This window comes from Leptodactylus fuscus, chromosome 1 (genome assembly GCF_031893055.1).
Source record: "Leptodactylus fuscus isolate aLepFus1 chromosome 1, aLepFus1.hap2, whole genome shotgun sequence".
Taxonomy (NCBI): Eukaryota; Metazoa; Chordata; class Amphibia; order Anura; family Leptodactylidae; genus Leptodactylus; species Leptodactylus fuscus.
Genome location: NC_134265.1, coordinates 235,259,428 through 235,275,840, shown reverse-complemented (window position 1 = coordinate 235,275,840; position 16,413 = coordinate 235,259,428). Strand labels below are relative to the sequence as shown.

At 45.3% G+C, this 16,413-nt stretch overlaps 17 non-coding genes across 17 annotated transcripts; 8 read left to right on the top strand and 9 right to left on the bottom strand.

The window, feature by feature from the left end:
* Window positions 1–516: 516 nt before the first annotated feature.
* On the bottom strand, window positions 517–589 carry TRNAF-GAA (transfer RNA phenylalanine (anticodon GAA)). Its single transcript has one exon. It is a non-coding gene; the product is annotated as a tRNA-Phe (tRNA).
* Window positions 590–760: 171 nt separating this feature from the next.
* Window positions 761–843, top strand: TRNAL-UAG (transfer RNA leucine (anticodon UAG)). Its single transcript has one exon. It is a non-coding gene; the product is annotated as a tRNA-Leu (tRNA).
* A 1,176-nt stretch (window positions 844–2,019) lies between these two features.
* On the bottom strand, window positions 2,020–2,092 carry TRNAF-GAA (transfer RNA phenylalanine (anticodon GAA)). The gene has a single exon. It is a non-coding gene; the product is annotated as a tRNA-Phe (tRNA).
* A 175-nt stretch (window positions 2,093–2,267) lies between these two features.
* Window positions 2,268–2,350, top strand: TRNAL-CAG (transfer RNA leucine (anticodon CAG)). The gene has a single exon. It is a non-coding gene; the product is annotated as a tRNA-Leu (tRNA).
* A 1,439-nt stretch (window positions 2,351–3,789) lies between these two features.
* TRNAF-GAA (transfer RNA phenylalanine (anticodon GAA)) lies at window positions 3,790–3,862 on the bottom strand. The gene has a single exon. It is a non-coding gene; the product is annotated as a tRNA-Phe (tRNA).
* A 175-nt stretch (window positions 3,863–4,037) lies between these two features.
* On the top strand, window positions 4,038–4,120 carry TRNAL-CAG (transfer RNA leucine (anticodon CAG)). The gene has a single exon. It is a non-coding gene; the product is annotated as a tRNA-Leu (tRNA).
* Window positions 4,121–5,310: 1,190 nt separating this feature from the next.
* On the bottom strand, window positions 5,311–5,383 carry TRNAF-GAA (transfer RNA phenylalanine (anticodon GAA)). The gene has a single exon. It is a non-coding gene; the product is annotated as a tRNA-Phe (tRNA).
* Window positions 5,384–5,558: 175 nt separating this feature from the next.
* TRNAL-CAG (transfer RNA leucine (anticodon CAG)) lies at window positions 5,559–5,641 on the top strand. The gene has a single exon. It is a non-coding gene; the product is annotated as a tRNA-Leu (tRNA).
* Window positions 5,642–7,075: 1,434 nt separating this feature from the next.
* Window positions 7,076–7,158, top strand: TRNAL-CAG (transfer RNA leucine (anticodon CAG)). The gene has a single exon. It is a non-coding gene; the product is annotated as a tRNA-Leu (tRNA).
* Window positions 7,159–8,332: 1,174 nt separating this feature from the next.
* On the bottom strand, window positions 8,333–8,405 carry TRNAF-GAA (transfer RNA phenylalanine (anticodon GAA)). Its single transcript has one exon. It is a non-coding gene; the product is annotated as a tRNA-Phe (tRNA).
* A 1,447-nt stretch (window positions 8,406–9,852) lies between these two features.
* On the bottom strand, window positions 9,853–9,925 carry TRNAF-GAA (transfer RNA phenylalanine (anticodon GAA)). Its single transcript has one exon. It is a non-coding gene; the product is annotated as a tRNA-Phe (tRNA).
* Window positions 9,926–10,100: 175 nt separating this feature from the next.
* TRNAL-CAG (transfer RNA leucine (anticodon CAG)) lies at window positions 10,101–10,183 on the top strand. The gene has a single exon. It is a non-coding gene; the product is annotated as a tRNA-Leu (tRNA).
* A 1,186-nt stretch (window positions 10,184–11,369) lies between these two features.
* TRNAF-GAA (transfer RNA phenylalanine (anticodon GAA)) lies at window positions 11,370–11,442 on the bottom strand. Its single transcript has one exon. It is a non-coding gene; the product is annotated as a tRNA-Phe (tRNA).
* Window positions 11,443–12,884: 1,442 nt separating this feature from the next.
* On the bottom strand, window positions 12,885–12,957 carry TRNAF-GAA (transfer RNA phenylalanine (anticodon GAA)). Its single transcript has one exon. It is a non-coding gene; the product is annotated as a tRNA-Phe (tRNA).
* Window positions 12,958–13,132: 175 nt separating this feature from the next.
* Window positions 13,133–13,215, top strand: TRNAL-CAG (transfer RNA leucine (anticodon CAG)). The gene has a single exon. It is a non-coding gene; the product is annotated as a tRNA-Leu (tRNA).
* Window positions 13,216–14,405: 1,190 nt separating this feature from the next.
* Window positions 14,406–14,478, bottom strand: TRNAF-GAA (transfer RNA phenylalanine (anticodon GAA)). The gene has a single exon. It is a non-coding gene; the product is annotated as a tRNA-Phe (tRNA).
* A 1,458-nt stretch (window positions 14,479–15,936) lies between these two features.
* Window positions 15,937–16,019, top strand: TRNAL-CAG (transfer RNA leucine (anticodon CAG)). The gene has a single exon. It is a non-coding gene; the product is annotated as a tRNA-Leu (tRNA).
* Window positions 16,020–16,413: the final 394 nt, after the last annotated feature.

Genomic DNA, 16,413 nt, shown 5'->3' with positions numbered 1-16,413 from the left:
AGAAAATGGCAGCTGGTTCTTCGGGAGGGAACACGGAGAAGAGGTAAGGCTTCTTGGAGAAGTGTGGTAATATATGTCTCTGCCATTCAGCATTCTGCTGAATATTTCCGGATCCTTGCATTATTTAGTCTTTCTCACATTAATGACTGATGTGAAAGAGGGACTTCCCCCCCATTTCCAGGATTACCTGCGCATTATGCAAGAAGGAAAGCTCGGTTCAGTTAGGATATAGAAAGAACCCAAAAACATTCATGTCAATGGTTCAATGTTTAAAACGAGGGTGTGACAAAACCTAGAATTGAATCGGGGACCTTTAGATCTTTAGTTTACGCTCTCCCAACTGAGCTATTTCGGCATCCGCGCAGCACATTGTCTTCTCCTGAAAGAACTGTTTTCAACCTTTTTTTTTTTTCTATAGTTCCAGCAGTGCGCTACGCTCGATCAAAACCCCAACGAATTGGAAAGAAACGTAGCAAGCCTTTTCTTTTGTTAGTGGATTTGTATTCAAAATTCATCTGCCGAAACCCGGGATCGAACCAGGGACCTTTAGATCTTCAGTCTAACGCTCTCCCAACTGAGCTATTTCGGCCTCTGTCCTGGGGATGGCTGTCTACCCGTTCACTAGTTGGGACATCTTTAGGCAAGGTGAAAATTCCCATGAGTACAGAATGTACATAGGAGGGATGATTTTCTAATGAGTAGTTGATTCCAAATAGCGTGCATGCGCGCGACATTCAGGGACTGAGGAAACTAATCCCATGTCAGGATGGCCGAGCGGTCTAAGGCGCTGCGTTTAGGTCGCAGTCTCCTTTGGAGGCGTGGGTTCGAATCCCACTTCTGACAGTAGTTTGGTTTTTTTCCTGCTGGCGATAGCACCAGTGCAGAGAAATTCCTGCTGGCTCCCAATGGCAATTTCACTTTTACTTCTGACTATATAGCCTGACTCAGCTTGCTTGGCTGTAGAGCCAGTAATAAGGGTCCTAGCTTTCAGTGACCTGATTCTGTGTAACTTCCGCGTGACCCTCCTGAAAAGTACGTGACTCCGCAAGGGATTTTCTTGTGAAGACAAGAGTTCTGAATAATGCGCACTTGAATGGAGACCAAAGACTAATCCAATCACAATCTGGAGGATCCGCTATGATGTCTGTCACAAACACCCCTTCTACATTCTGTCTGTGTGGACCGTTAAGGTAAAAGAACGGCCTTTATTGTAAGAGACAAAGGTTTACAGCTGAAGCATGGAATAACATTTCTACAGCATTGGAACCTGGGGGAGACCTGGGAGAAATGACATTCAGTGGGGCCTGGAGCTCATTGGACATTGCCATCTGGTTTTGACCAGCCAAGAGTTGAGCTCTGACTCTATACCCACTTAAAATCATCAATATAATGTAGCTGAGCAGGATCTATCTGCTAAAAAAAGACAGCCACCGCTGTTGCGCACCTAGGACATGTCTTCTGGTGATGGAGCTGCGTGCTTTTGGAGGTGAACGCTATTCGGCGAGCAGCAAAGAAAATGGCAGCTGGTTCTTCGGGAGGGAACACGGAGAAGAGGTAAGGCTTCTTGGAGAAGTGTGGTAATATATGTCTCTGCCATTCAGCATTCTGCTGAATATTTCCGGATCCTTGCATTATTTAGTCTTTCTCACATTAATGACTGATGTAAAAGAGGGACTTCCCCCCCCATTTCCAGGATTACCTGCGCATTATGCAAGAAGGAAAGCTCGGTTCAGTTAGGATATAGAAAGAACCCAAAAACATTCATGTCAATTGTTCAATGTTTAAAATGAGGGTGTGACAAAACCCAGAATTGAATCGGGGACCTTTAGTCTACGCTCTCCCAACTGAGCTATTTCGGCATCCGCGCAGCACATTGTCTTCTCCTGAAAGAACTGTTTTCAACCTTTTTTTTTTTCTATAGTTCCAGCAGTGCGCTACGCTCGATCGAAACCCCAACAAATTGGAAAGAAACGTAGCAAGCCTTTTCTTTTGTTAGTGGATTTGTATTCAAAATTCATTTGCCGAAACCCGGGATCGAACCAGGGACCTTTAAATCTTCAGTCTAACGCTCTCCCAACTGAGCTATTTCAGCCTCTGTCCTGGGGTTTGCTGTCTCCCCGTTCACTAGTTGGGACATCTTTAGGCAAGGTGAAAATTCCCATGAGTACAGAATGTACATAGGAGGGATGATTTTCTAATGAGTAGTTAATTGATTCCAAATAGCGTGCATGCGCGCGACATTCAGGGACTGAGGAAACTAATCCCATGTCAGGATGGCCGAGCGGTCTAAGGCGCTGCGTTCAGGTCGCAGTCTCCTCTGGAGGCGTGGGTTCGAATCCCACTTCTGACAGTGGTTTGATTTTTTTCCTGCTGGCGATAGCACCAGTGCAGAGAAATTCCTGCTGGCTCCCAATGGCAATTTCACTTTTACTTCTGACTATATAGCCTGACTCAGCTTGCTTGGCTGTAGAGCCAGTAATAAGGGTCCTAGCTTTCAGTGACCTGATTCTGTGTAACTTCCGCGTGACCCTCCTGAAAAGTACGTGACTCCGCAAGGGATTTTCTTGTGAAGACAAGAGTTCTGAATAATGCGCACTTGAATGGAGACCAAAGACTAATCCAATGACAATCTGGAGGATCCGCTATGATGTCTGTCACAAACACCCCTTCTACATTCTGTCTGTGTGGACCGTTAAGGTAAAATAACGGCCTTTATTTAAGAGACAAAGGTTTACAGCTGAAGCATGGAATAACATTTCTACAGCATTGGAACCTGGGGGAGACCTGGGAGAAATGACATTCAGTGGGACCTGGAGCTCATTGGACATTGCCATCTGGTTTAGACCAGCCAAGAGTCAAGCTCTGACTCTATACCCACTTAAAATCATCAATATAATGTAGCTGAGCAGGATCTATCTGCTAAAAAAAGACAGCCACCGCTGTTGCGCACCTAGGACATGTCTTCTGGTGATGCAGCTGCGTGCTTTTGGAGGTGAACGCTATTCGGCGAGCAGCAAAGAAAATGGCAGCTGGTTCTTCGGGAGGGAACACGGAGAAGAGGTAAGGCTTCTTGGAGAAGTGTGGTAATATATGTCTCTGCCATTCAGCATTCTGCTGAATATTTCCGGATCCTTGCATAATTTAGGGTGCATTCACACTGAGTAAACACTAGCTTATTTTGTAGAGTAAAATTACACTTGTAAATTTTGCTATCCCATTGACTTCAATGATATTTTTTTACAACTGTAAAAATACGCCTGTAAAAAATACGCCTGTAAAAAATACGCCTGTAAAAATACGCCTGTAAAATGTCATTGAAGTCAATGGAATAGCAAAATTTACAAGTGTAATTTTACTCTACAAAATAAGCTAGCGTTTACTCAGTGTGAATGCACCCTTAGTCTTTCTCACATTAATGACTGATGTGAAAGAGGGACTCCCCCCCCATTTCCAGGATTACCTGCGCATTATGCAAGAAGGAAAGCTCGGTTCAGTTAGGATATAGAAAGAACCCAAAAACATTCATGTCAATTGTTTAATGTTTAAAACGAGGGTGTGACAAAACCCAGAATTGAATCGGGGACCTTTAGATCTTTAGTCTACGCTCTCCCAACTGAGCTATTTCGGCATCCGCGCAGCACATTGTCTTCTCCTGAAAGAACTGTTTTCAACCTGTTTTTTTTTTCTATAGTTCCAGCAGTGCGCTACGCTCGATCGAAACCCCAATGAATTGGAAAGAAACGTAGCAAGCCTTTTCTTTTGTTAGTGAATTTGTATTCAAAATTCATTTGCCGAAACCCGGGATCGAACCAGGGACCTTTAGATCTTCAGTCTAATGCTCTCCCAACTGAGCTATTTCGGCCTCTGTCCTGGGGTTTGCTGTCTCCCCGTTCACTAGTTGGGACATCTTTAGGCAAGGTGAAAATTCCCATGAGTACAGAATGTACATAGGAGGGATGATTTTCTAATGAGTAGTTAATTGATTCCAAATAGCGTGCATGCGCGCGACATTCAGGGACTGAGGAAACTAATCCCATGTCAGGATGGCCGAGCGGTCTAAGGCGCTGCGTTCAGGTCGCAGTCTCCTCTGGAGGCGTGGGTTCGAATCCCACTTCTGACAGTGGTTTGATTTTTTTCCTGCTGGCGATAGCACCAGTGCAGAGAAATTCCTGCTGGCTCCCAATGGCAATTTCACTTTTACTTCTGACTATATAGCCTGACTCAGCTTGCTTGGCTGTAGAGCCAGTAATAAGGGTCCTAGCTTTCAGTGACCTGATTCTGTGTAACTTCCGCGTGACCCTCCTGAAAAGTACGTGACTCCGCAAGGGATTTTCTTGTGAAGACAAGAGTTCTGAATAATGCGCACTTGAATGGAGACCAAAGACTAATCCAATCACAATCTGGAGGATCCGCTATGATGTCTGTCACAAACACCCCTTCTACATTCTGTCTGTGCGGACCGTTAAGGTAAAATAACGGCCTTTATTGTAAGAGACAAAGGTTTACAGCTGAAGCATGGAATAACATTTCTACAGCATTGGAACCTGGGGGAGACCTGGGAGAAATGACATTCAGTGGGGCCTGGAGCTCATTGGACATTGCCATCTGGTTTTGACCAGCCAAGAGTCGAGCTCTGACTCTATACCCACTTAAAATCATCAATATAATGTAGCTGAGCAGGGTCTATCTGCTAAAAAAAAGACAGCCACCGCTGTTGTGCACCTAGGACATGTCTTCTGGTGATGCAGCTGCGTGCTTTTGGAGGTGAACGCTATTGGGCGAGCAGCAAAGAAAATGGCAGCTGGTTCTTCGGGAGGGAACACGGAGAAGAGGTAAGGCTTCTTGGAGAAGTGTGGTAATATATGTCTCTGCCATTCAGCATTCTGCTGAATATTTCCGGAACCTTGCATTATTTAGTCTTTCTCACATTAATGACTGATGTGAAATAGGGACTCCCCCCCCCCCCCCATTTCCAGGATTACCTGCGCATTATGCAAGAAGGAAAGCTCGGTTCAGTTAGGATATAGAAAGAACCCAAAAACATTCATGTCAATTGTTCAATGTTTAAAATGAGGGTGTGACAAAACCCAGAATTGAATCGGGGACCTTTAGATCTTTAGTCTACGCTCTCCCAACTGAGCTATTTCGGCATCCGCGCAGCACATTGTCTTCTCCTGAAAGAACTGTTTTCAACCTTTTTTTTTTTCTATAGTTCCAGCAGCGCGCTACGCTCGATCAAAACCCCAACGAATTGGAAAGAAACGTAGCAAGCCTTTTCTTTTGTTAGTGGATTTGTATTCAAAATTCATTTGCCGAAACCCGGGATCGAACCAGGGACCTTTAGATCTTCAGTCTAACGCTCTCCCAACTGAGCTATTTCGGCCTCTGTCCTGGGGTTTGCTGTCTCCCCGTTCACTAGTTGGGACATCTTTAGGCAAGGTGAAAATTCCCATGAGTACAGAATGTACATAGGAGGGATGATTTTCTAATGAGTAGTTAATTGATTCCAAATAGCGTGCATGCGCGCGACATTCAGGGACTGAGGAAACTAATCCCATGTCAGGATGGCCGAGCGGTCTAAGGCGCTGCGTTCAGGTCGCAGTCTCCTCTGGAGGTGTGGGTTCGAATCCAACTTCTGACAGTGGTTTGATTTTTTTTCCTGCTGGCGATAGCACCAGTGCAGAGAAATTCCTGCTGGCTCCCAATGGCAATTTCACTTTTACTTCTGACTATATAGCCTGACTCAGCTTGCTTGACTGTAGAGCCAGTAATAAGGGTCCTAGCTTACAGTGACCTGATTCTGTGTAACTTCCGCGTGACCCTCCTGAAAAGTACGTGACTCCACAAGGGATTTTCTTATGAAGACAAGAGTTCTGAATAATGCGCACTTGAATGGAGACCAAAGACTAATCCAATGACAATCTGGAGGATCCGCTATGATGTCTGTCACAAACACCCCTTCTACATTCTGTCTGTGTGGACCGTTAAGGTAAAAGAACGGCCTTTATTGTAAGAGACAAAGGTTTACAGCTGAAGCATGGAATAACATTTCTACAGCATTGGAACCTGGGGGAGACCTGGGAGAAATGACATTCAGTGGGACCTGGAGCTCATTGGACATTGCCATCTGGTTTTGACCAGCCAAGAGTCGAGCTCTGACTCTATACCCACTTAAAATCATCAATATAATGTAGCTGAGCAGGGTCTATCTGCTAAAAAAAGACAGCCACCGCTGTTGTGCACCTAGGACATGTCTTCTGGTGATGCAGCTGCGTGCTTTTGGAGGTGAACGCTATTGGGCGAGCAGCAAAGAAAATGGCAGCTGGTTCTTCGGGAGGGAACACGGAGAAGAGGTAAGGCTTCTTGGAGAAGTGTGGTAATATATGTCTCTGCCATTCAGCATTCTGCTGAATATTTCCGGATCCTTGCATTATTTAGTCTTTCTCACATTAATGACTGATGTGAAAGAGGGACTTCCCCCCCCCATTTCCAGGATTACCTGCGCATTATGCAAGAAGGAAAGCTCGGTTCAGTTAGGATATAGAAAGAACCCAAAAACATTCATGTCAATTGTTCAATGTTTAAAACGAGGGTGTGACAAAACCCAGAATTGAATCGGGGACCTTTAGATCTTTAGTCTACGCTCTCCCAACTGAGCTATTTCGGCATCCGCGCAGCACATTGTCTTCTCCTAAAAGAACTGTTTTCAACATTTTTTTTTTTCTATAGTTCCAGCAGTGCGCTACGCTCGATTGAAACCCCAATGAATTGGAAAGAAACGTAGCAAGCCTTTTCTTTTGTTAGTGGATTTGTATTCAAAATTCATTCGCCGAAACCCAGGATCGAACCAGGGTCCTTTAGATCTTCAGCCTAACGCTCTCCCAACTGAGCTATTTCGGCCTCTGTCCTGGGGTTTGCTGTCTCCCCGTTCACTTGTTGGGACATCTTTAGGCAAGGTGAAAATTCCCATGAGTACAGAATGTACATAGGAGGGATGATTTTCTAATGAGTAGTTAATTGATTCCAAATAGCGTGCATGCGCGCGACATTCAGGGACTGAGGAAACTAATCTCATGTCAGGATGGCCGAGCGGTCTAAGGCGCTGCGTTCAGGTCGCAGTCTCCTCTGGAGGCGTGGGTTCGAATCCCACTTCTGACAGTGGTTTGATTTTTTTCCTGCTGGCGATAGCACCAGTGCAGAGAAATTCCTGCTGGCTCCCAATGGCAATTTCACTTTTACTTCTGACTATATAGCCTGACTCAGCTTGCTTGGCTGTAGAGCCAGTAATAAGGGTCCTAGCTTTCAGTGCCCTGATTCTGTGTAACTTCCGCGTGACCCTCCTGAAAAGTACATGACTCCGCAAGGGATTTTCTTGTGAAGACAAGAGTTCTGAATAATGCGCACTTGAATGGAGACCAAAGACTAATCCAATCACAATCTGGAGGATCCGCTATGATGTCTGTCACAAACACCCCTTCTACATTCTGTCTGTGTGGACCGTTAAGGTAAAAGAACGGCCTTTATTGTAAGAGACAAAGGTTTACAGCTGAAGCATGGAATAACATTTCTACAGCATTGGAACCTGGGAGAAATGACATTCAGTGGGGCCTGGAGCTCATTGGACATTGCCATCTGGTTTTGACCAGCCAAGAGTCGAGCTCTGACTCTATACCCACTTAAAATCATCAATATAATGTAGCTGAGCAGGGTCTATCTGCTAAAAAAAGACAGCCACCGCTGTTGTGCACCTAGGACATGTCTTCTGGTGATGCAGCTGCGTGCTTTTGGAGGTGAACGCTATTGGGCGAGCAGCAAAGAAAATGGCAGCTGGTTCTTCGGGAGGGAACACGGAGAAGAGGTAAGGCTTCTTGGAGAAGTGTGGTAATATATGTCTCTGCCATTCAGCATTCTGCTGAATATTTCCGGATCCTTGCATTATTTAGTCTTTCTCACATTAATGACTGATGTGAAAGAGGGACTTCCCCCCCCATTTCCAGGATTACCTGCGCATTATGCAAGAAGGAAAGCTCGGTTCAGTTAGGATATAGAAAGAACCCAAAAACATTCATGTCAATTGTTCAATGTTTAAAACGAGGGTGTGACAAAACCCAGAATTGAATCGGGGACCTTTAGATCTTTAGTCTACGCTCTCCCAACTGAGCTATTTCGGCATCCGCGCAGCACATTGTCTTCTCCTGAAAGAACTGTTTTCAACCTTTTTTTTTTTTCTATAGTTCCAGCAGTGCGCTACGCTCGATCGAAACCCCAACGAATTGGAAAGAAACGTAGCAAGCCTTTTCTTTTGATAGTGGATTTGTATTCAAAATTCATTTGCCGAAACCCGGGATCGAACCAGGGACCTTTAGATCTTCAGTCTAACGCTCTCCCAACTGAGCTATTTCGGCCTCTGTCCTGGGGGTTGCTGTCTCCCTGTTCACTAGTTGGGACATCTTTAGGCAAGGTGAAAATTCCCATGAGTACAGAATGTACATAGGAGGGATGATTTTCTAATGAGTAGTTAATTGATTCCAAATAGCGTGCATGCGCGTGACATTCAGGGACTGAGGAAACTAATCCCATGTCAGGATGGCTGAGCGGTCTAAGGTGCTGCGTTCAGGTCGCAGTCTCCTCTGGAGGCGTGGGTTCTTATCCCACTTCTGACAGTGGTTTGATTTTTTTCCTGCTGGCGATAGCACCAGTGCAGAGAAATTCCTGCTGGCTCCCAATGGCAATTTCACTTTTACTACTGACTATATAGCCTGACTCAGCTTGCTTGGCTGTAGAGCCAGTAATAAGGGTCCTAGCTTACAGTGACCTGATTCTGTGTAACTACCGCGTGACCCTCCTGAAAAGTACATGACTCCGCAAGGGATTTTCTTGTGAAGACAAGAGTTCTGAATAATGCGCACTTGAATGGAGACCAAAGACTAATCCAATCACAATCTGGAGGATCCGCTATGATGTCTGTCACAAACACCCCTTCTACATTCTGTCTGTGTGGACCGTTAAGGTAAAATAACGGCCTTTATTTAAGAGACAAAGGTTTACAGCTGAAGCATGGAATAACATTTCTACAGCATTGGAACCTGGGGGAGACCTGGGAGAAATGACATTCAGTGGGGCCTGGAGCTCATTGGACATTGCCATCTGGTTTTGACCAGCCAAGAGTCGTGCTCTGACTCTATACCCACTTAAAATCATCAATATAATGTAGCTGAGCAGGGTCTATCTGCTAAAAAAAGACAGCCACCGCTGTTGTGCACCTAGGACATGTCTTCTGGTGATGCAGCTGCGTGCTTTTGGAGATGAACGCTATTCGGCGAGCAGCAAAGAAAATGGCAGCTGGTTCTTCGGGAGGGAACACGGAGAAGAGGTAAGGCTTCTTGGAGAAGTGTGGTAATATATGTCTCTGCCATTCAGCATTCTGCTGAATATTTCCGGATCCTTGCATTATTTAGTCTTTCTCACATTAATGACTGATGTGAAAGAGGGACTCCCCCCCCCCCCCCATTTCCAGGATTACCTGTGCATTATGCAAGAAGGAAAGCTCGGTTCAGTTAGGATATAGAAAGAACCCAAAAACATTCATGTCAATTGTTCAATGTTTAAAACGAGGGTGTGACAAAACCCAGAATTGAATCGGGGACCTTTAGATTTTTAGTCTACGCTCTCCTAACTGAGCTATTTCGGCATCCGCGCAGCACATTGTCTTCTCCTGAAAGAACTGTTTTCAAACTTTTTTTTTTTTCTATAGTTCCAGCAGTGCGCTACGCTCGATCGAAACCCCAACGAATTGGAAAGAAACGTAGCAAGCCTTTTCTTTTGTTAGTGGATTTGTATTCAAAATTCATTTGCCGAAACCCGGGATCGAACCAGGGACATTTAGATCTTCAGTCTAACGCTCTCCCAACTGAGCTATTTCGGCCTCTGTCCTGGGGTTTGCTGTCTCCCCGTTCACTAGTTGGGACATCTTTAGGCAAGGTGAAAATTCCCATGAGTACAGAATGTACATAGGAGGGATGATTTTCTAATGAGTAGTTAATTGATTCCAAATAGCGTGCATGCGCGCGACATTCAGGGACTGAGGAAACTAATCCCATGTCAGGATGGCCGAGCGGTCTAAGGCGCTGCGTTCAGGTCGCAGTCTCCTCTGGAGGCGTGGGTTTGAATCCCATTTCTGACAGTGGTTTGATTTTTTTCCTGCTGGCGATAGCACCAGTGCAGAGAAATTCCTGCTGGCTCCCAATGGCAATTTCACTTTTACTTCTGACTATATAACCTGACTCAGCTTGCTTGGCTGTAGAGCCAGTAATAAGGGTCCTAGCTTACAGTGACCTGATTCTGTGTAACTACCGCGTGACCCTCCTGAAAAGTACATGACTCCGCAAGGGATTTTCTTGTGAAGACAAGAGTTCTGAATAATGCGCACTTGAATGGAGACCAAAGACTAATCCAATCACAATCTGGAGGATCCGCTATGATGTCTGTCACAAACACCCCTTCTACATTCTGTCTGTGTGGACCGTTAAGGTAAAATAACGGCCTTTATTTAAGAGACAAAGGTTTACAGCTGAAGCATGGAATAACATTTCTACAGCATTGGAACCTGGGGGAGACCTGGAAGAAATGACATTCAGTGGGGCCTGGAGCTCATTGGACATTGCCATCTGGTTTTGACCAGCCAAGAGTCGTGCTCTGACTCTATACCCACTTAAAATCATCAATATAATGTAGCTGAGCAGGGTCTATCTGCTAAAAAAAGACAGCCACCGCTGTTGTGCACCTAGGACATGTCTTCTGGTGATGCAGCTGCGTGCTTTTGGAGGTGAACGCTATTCAGCGTGCAGCAAAGAAAATGGCAGCTGGTTCTTCGGGAGGGAACACGGAGAAGAGGTAAGGCTTCTTGGAGAAGTGTGGTAATATATGTCTCTGCCATTCAGCATTCTGCTGAATATTTCCGGATCCTTGCATTATTTAGTCTTTCTCACATTAATGACTGATGTGAAAGAGGGACTCCCCCCCCCCCCATTTCCAGGATTACCTGCGCATTATGCAAGAAGGAAAGCTCGGTTCAGTTAGGATATAGAAAGAACCCAAAAACATTCATGTCAATTATTCAATGTTTAAAACGAGGGTGTGACAAAACCCAGAATTGAATCGGGGACCTTTAGATTTTTAGTCTACGCTCTCCTAACTGAGCTATTTCGGCATCCGCGCAGCACATTGTCTTCTCCTGAAAGAACTGTTTTCAAACTTTTTTTTTTTCTATAGTTCCAGCAGTGCGCTACGCTCGATCGAAACCCCAACGAATTGGAAAGAAACGTAGCAAGCCTTTTCTTTTGTTAGTGGATTTGTATTCAAAATTCATTTGCCGAAACCCGGGATCGAACCAGGGACCTTTAGATCTTCAGTCTAACGCTCTCCCAACTGAGCTATTTCGGCCTCTGTCCTGGGGTTTGCTGTCTCCCCGTTCACTAGTTGGGACATCTTTAGGCAAGGTGAAAATTCCCATGAGTACAGAATGTACATAGGAGGGATGATTTTCTAATGAGTAGTTAATTGATTCCAAATAGCGTGCATGCGCGCGACATTCAGGGACTGAGGAAACTAATCCCATGTCAGGATGGCCGAGCTGTCTAAGGCGCTGCGTTCAGGTCGCAGTCTCCTCTGGAGGCGTGGGTTTGAATCCCATTTCTGACAGTGGTTTGATTTTTTTCCTGCTGGCGATAGCACCAGTGCAGAGAAATTCCTGCTGGCTCCCAATGGCAATTTCACTTTTACTTCTGACTATATAGCCTGACTCAGCTTGCTTGGCTGTAGAGCCAGTAATAAGGGTCCTAGCTTTCAGTGACCTGATTCTGTGTAACTTCCGCGTGACCCTCCTGAAAAGTACGTGACTCCGCAAGGGATTTTCTTGTGAAGACAAGAGTTCTGAATAATGCGCACTTGAATGGAGACCAAAGACTAATCCAATCACAATCTGGAGGATCCGCTATGATGTCTGTCACAAACACCCCTTCTACATTCTGTCTGTGTGGACCGTTAAGGTAAAAGAACGGCCTTTATTGTAAGAGACAAAGGTTTACAGCTGAAGCATGGAATAACATTTCTACAGCATTGGAACCTGGGGGAGACCTGGGAGAAATGACATTCAGTGGGGCCTGGAGCTCATTGGACATTGCCATCTGGTTTTGACCAGCCAAGAGTCGAGCTCTGACTCTATACCCACTTAAAATCATCAATATAATGTAGCTGAGCAGGGTCTATCTGCTAAAAAAAGACAGCCACCGCTGTTGTGCACCTAGGACATGTCTTCTGGTGATGCAGCTGCGTGCTTTTGGAGGTGAACGCTATTGGGCGAGCAGCAAAGAAAATGGCAGCTGGTTCTTCGGGAGGGAACACGGAGAAGAGGTAAGGCTTCTTGGAGAAGTGTGGTAATATATGTCTCTGCCATTCAGCATTCTGCTGAATATTTCCGGATCCTTGCATTATTTAGTCTTTCTCACATTAATGACTGATGTGAAAGAGGGACTTCCCCCCCCATTTCCAGGATTACCTGCGCATTATGCAAGAAGGAAAGCTCGGTTCAGTTAGGATATAGAAAGAACCCAAAAACATTCATGTCAATTGTTTAATGTTTAAAACGAGGGTGTGACAAAACCCAGAATTGAATCGGGGACCTTTAGATCTTTAGTCTACACTCTCCCAACTGAGCTATTTCGGCATCCACGCAGCACATTGTCTTCTCCTGAAAGAACTGTTTTCAACCTTTTTTTTTTTCTATAGTTCCAGCAGTGCGCTACGCTCGATCGAAACCCCAACGAATTGGAAAGAAACGTAGCAAGCCTTTTCTTTTGTTAGTGGATTTGTATTCAAAATTCATTTGCCGAAACCCGGGATCGAACCAGGGACCTTTAGATCTTCAGTCTAACGCTCTCCCAACTGAGCTATTTCGGCCTCTGTCCTGGGGTTTGCTGTCTCCCCGTTCACTAGTTGGGACATCTTTAGGCAAGGTGAAAATTCCCATGAGTACAGAATGTACATAGGAGGGATGATTTTCTAATGAGTAGTTAATTGATTCCAAATAGCGTGCATGCGTGCGACATTCAGGGACTGAGGAAACTAATCCCATGTCAGGATGGCCGAGCGGTTTAAGGTGCTGCGTTCAGGTCGCAGTCTCCTCTAGAGGCGTGGGTTCGAATCCCACTTCTGACAGTGCTTTGATTTTTTTCCTGCTGGCGATAGCACCAGTGCAGAGAAATTCCTGCTGGCTCCCAATGGCAATTTCACTTTTACTTCTGACTATATAGCCTGACTCAGCTTGCTTGGCTGTAGAGCCAGTAATAAGGGTCCTAGCTTTCAGTGACCTGATTCTGTGTAACTTCCGCGTGACCCTCCTGAAAAGTACGTGACTCCACAAGGGATTTTCTTGTGAAGACAAGAGTTCTGAATAATGCGCACTTGAATGGAGACCAAAGACTAATCCAATCACAATCTGGAGGATCCGCTATGATGTCTGTCACAAACACCCCTTCTACATTCTGTCTGTGTGGACCGTTAAGGTAAAATAACGGCCTTTATTTAAGAGACAAAGGTTTACAGCTGAAGCATGGAATAACATTTCTACAGCATTGGAACCTGGGGGAGACCTGGGAGAAATGACATTCAGTGGGGCCTGGAGCTCATTGGACATTGCCATCTGGTTTTGACCAGCCAAGAGTCGAGCTCTGACTCTATACCCACTTAAAATCATCAATATAATGTAGCTGAGCAGGGTCTATCTGCTAAAAAAAGACAGCCACCGCTGTTGTGCACCTAGGACATGTCTTCTGGTGATGCAGCTGCGTGCTTTTGGAGATGAACGCTATTCGGCGAGCAGCAAAGAAAATGGCAGCTGGTTCTTCGGGAGGGAACACGGAGAAGAGGTAAGGCTTCTTGGAGAAGTGTGGTAATATATGTCTCTGCCATTCAGCATTCTGCTGAATATTTCCGGATCCTTGCATTATTTAGTCTTTCTCACATTAATGACTGATGTGAAAGAGGGACTTCCCCCCCCTCATTTCCAGGATTACCTGCGCATTATGCAAGAAGGAAAGCTCGGTTCAGTTAGGATATAGAAAGAACCCAAAAACATTCATGTCAATTGTTCAATGTTTAAAACGAGGGTGTGACAAAACCCAGAATTGAATCGGGGACCTTTAGATCTTTAGTCTACGCTCTCCCAACTGAGCTATTTCGGCATCCGCGCAGCACATTGTCTTCTCCTGAAAGAACTGTTTTCAACCTTTTATTTTTTTTTTTCTATAGTTCCAGCAGTGCGCTACGCTCGATCGATACCCCAACGAATTGGAAAGAAACGTAGCAAGCCTTTTCTTTTGTTAGTGGATTTGTATTCAAAATTCATTTGCCGAAACCCGGGATCGAACCAGGGACCTTTAGATCTTCAGTCTAACGCTCTCCCAACTGAGCTATTTCGGCCTCTGTCCTGGGGTTTGCTGTCTCCCCGTTCACTAGTTGGGACATCTTTAGGCAAGGTGAAAATTCCCATGAGTACAGAATGTACATAGGAGGGATGATTTTCAAATGAGTAGTTAATTGATTCCAAATAGCGTGCATGCGCGCGACATTCAGGGACTGAGGTAACTAATCCCATGTCAGGATGGCCGTGCGGTCTAAGGAGCTGCGTTCAGGTTGCAGTCTCCTCTGGAGGCGTGGGTTCGAATCCCACTTCTGACAGTGGTTTGATTTTTTTCCTGCTGGCGATAGCACCAGTGCAGAGAAATTCCTGCTGGCTCCCAATGGCAATTTCACTTTTACTTCTGACTATATAGCCTGACTCAGCTTGCTTGGCTGTAGAGCCAGTAATAAGGGTCCTAGCTTACAGTGACCTGATTCTGTGTAACTTCCGCGTGACCCTCCTGAAAAGTACGTGACTCCGCAAGGGATTTTCTTGTGAAGACAAGAGTTCTGAATAATGCGCACTTGAATGGAGACCAAAGACTAATCCAATCACAATCTGGAGGATCCGCTATGATGTCTGTCACAAACACCCCTTCTACATTCTGTCTGTGTGGACCGTTAAGGTAAAATTACAGCCTTTATTGCAACAGACAAAGGTTTACAGCTGAAGTATGGAATAACATTTCTACAGCATTGGAACCTGGGGGAGACCTGGGAGAAATGACATTCAGTGGGGCCTGGAGCTCATTGGACATTGCCATCTGGTTTTGACCAGCCAAGAGTCGAGCTCTGACTCTATACCCACTTAAAATCATCAATATAATGTAGCTGAGCAGGGTCTATCTGCTAAAAAAAGACAGCCACCGCTGTTGTGCACCTAGGACATGTCTTCTGGTGATGCAGCTGCGTGCTTTTGGAGGTGAACGCTATTGGGCGAGCAGCAAAGAAAATGGCAGCTGGTTCTTCGGGAGGGAACACGGAGAAGAGGTAAGGCTTCTTGGAGAAGTGTGGTAATATATGTTTCTGCCATTCAGCATTCTGCTGAATATTTCCGGATCCTTGCATTATTTAGTCTTTCTCACATTAATGACTGATGTGAAAGAGGGACTTCCCCCCCCATTTCCAGGATTACCTGCGCATTATGCAAGAAGGAAAGCTCGGTTCAGTTTGGATATTGAAAAAACCCAAATACATTCATGTCAATTGTTTAATGTTTAAAACGAGGGTGTGACAAAACCCAGAATTGAATCGGGGACCTTTAGATCTTCAGTCTAACGCTCTCCCAACTGAGCTATTTCGGCCTCTGTCCTGGGGTTTGCTGTCTCCCCGTTCACTAGTTGGGACATCTTTAGGCAAGGTGAAAATTCCCATGAGTACAGAATGTACATAGGAGGGATGATTTTCTAATGAGTAGTTAATTGATTCCAAATAGCGTGCATGCGCGCGACATTCAGGGACTGAGGAAACTAATCCCATGTCAGGATGGCTGAGCGGTCTAAGGCGCTGCGTTCAGGTCGCAGTCTCCTCTGGAGGCGTGGGTTCGAATCCCACTTCTGACAGTGGTTTGATTTTTTTCCTGCTGGCGATAGCACCAGTGCAGAGAAATTCCTGCTGCCTCCCAATGGCAATTTCACTTTTACTTCTGACTATATAGCCTGACTCAGCTTGCTTGGCTGTAGAGCCAGTAATAAGGGTCCTAGCTTTCAGTGACCTGATTCTGTGTAACTTCCGCGTGACCCTCCTGAAAAGTACGTGACTCCGCAAGGGATTTTCTTGTGAAGACAAGAGTTCTGAATAATGCGCACTTGAATGGAGACCAAAGACTAATCCAATCACAATCTGGAGGATCCGCTATGATGTCTGTCACAAACACCCCTTCTACATTCTGTCTGTGTGGACCGTTAAGGTAAAAGAACGGCCTTTATTGTAAGAGACAAAGGTTTACAGCTGAAG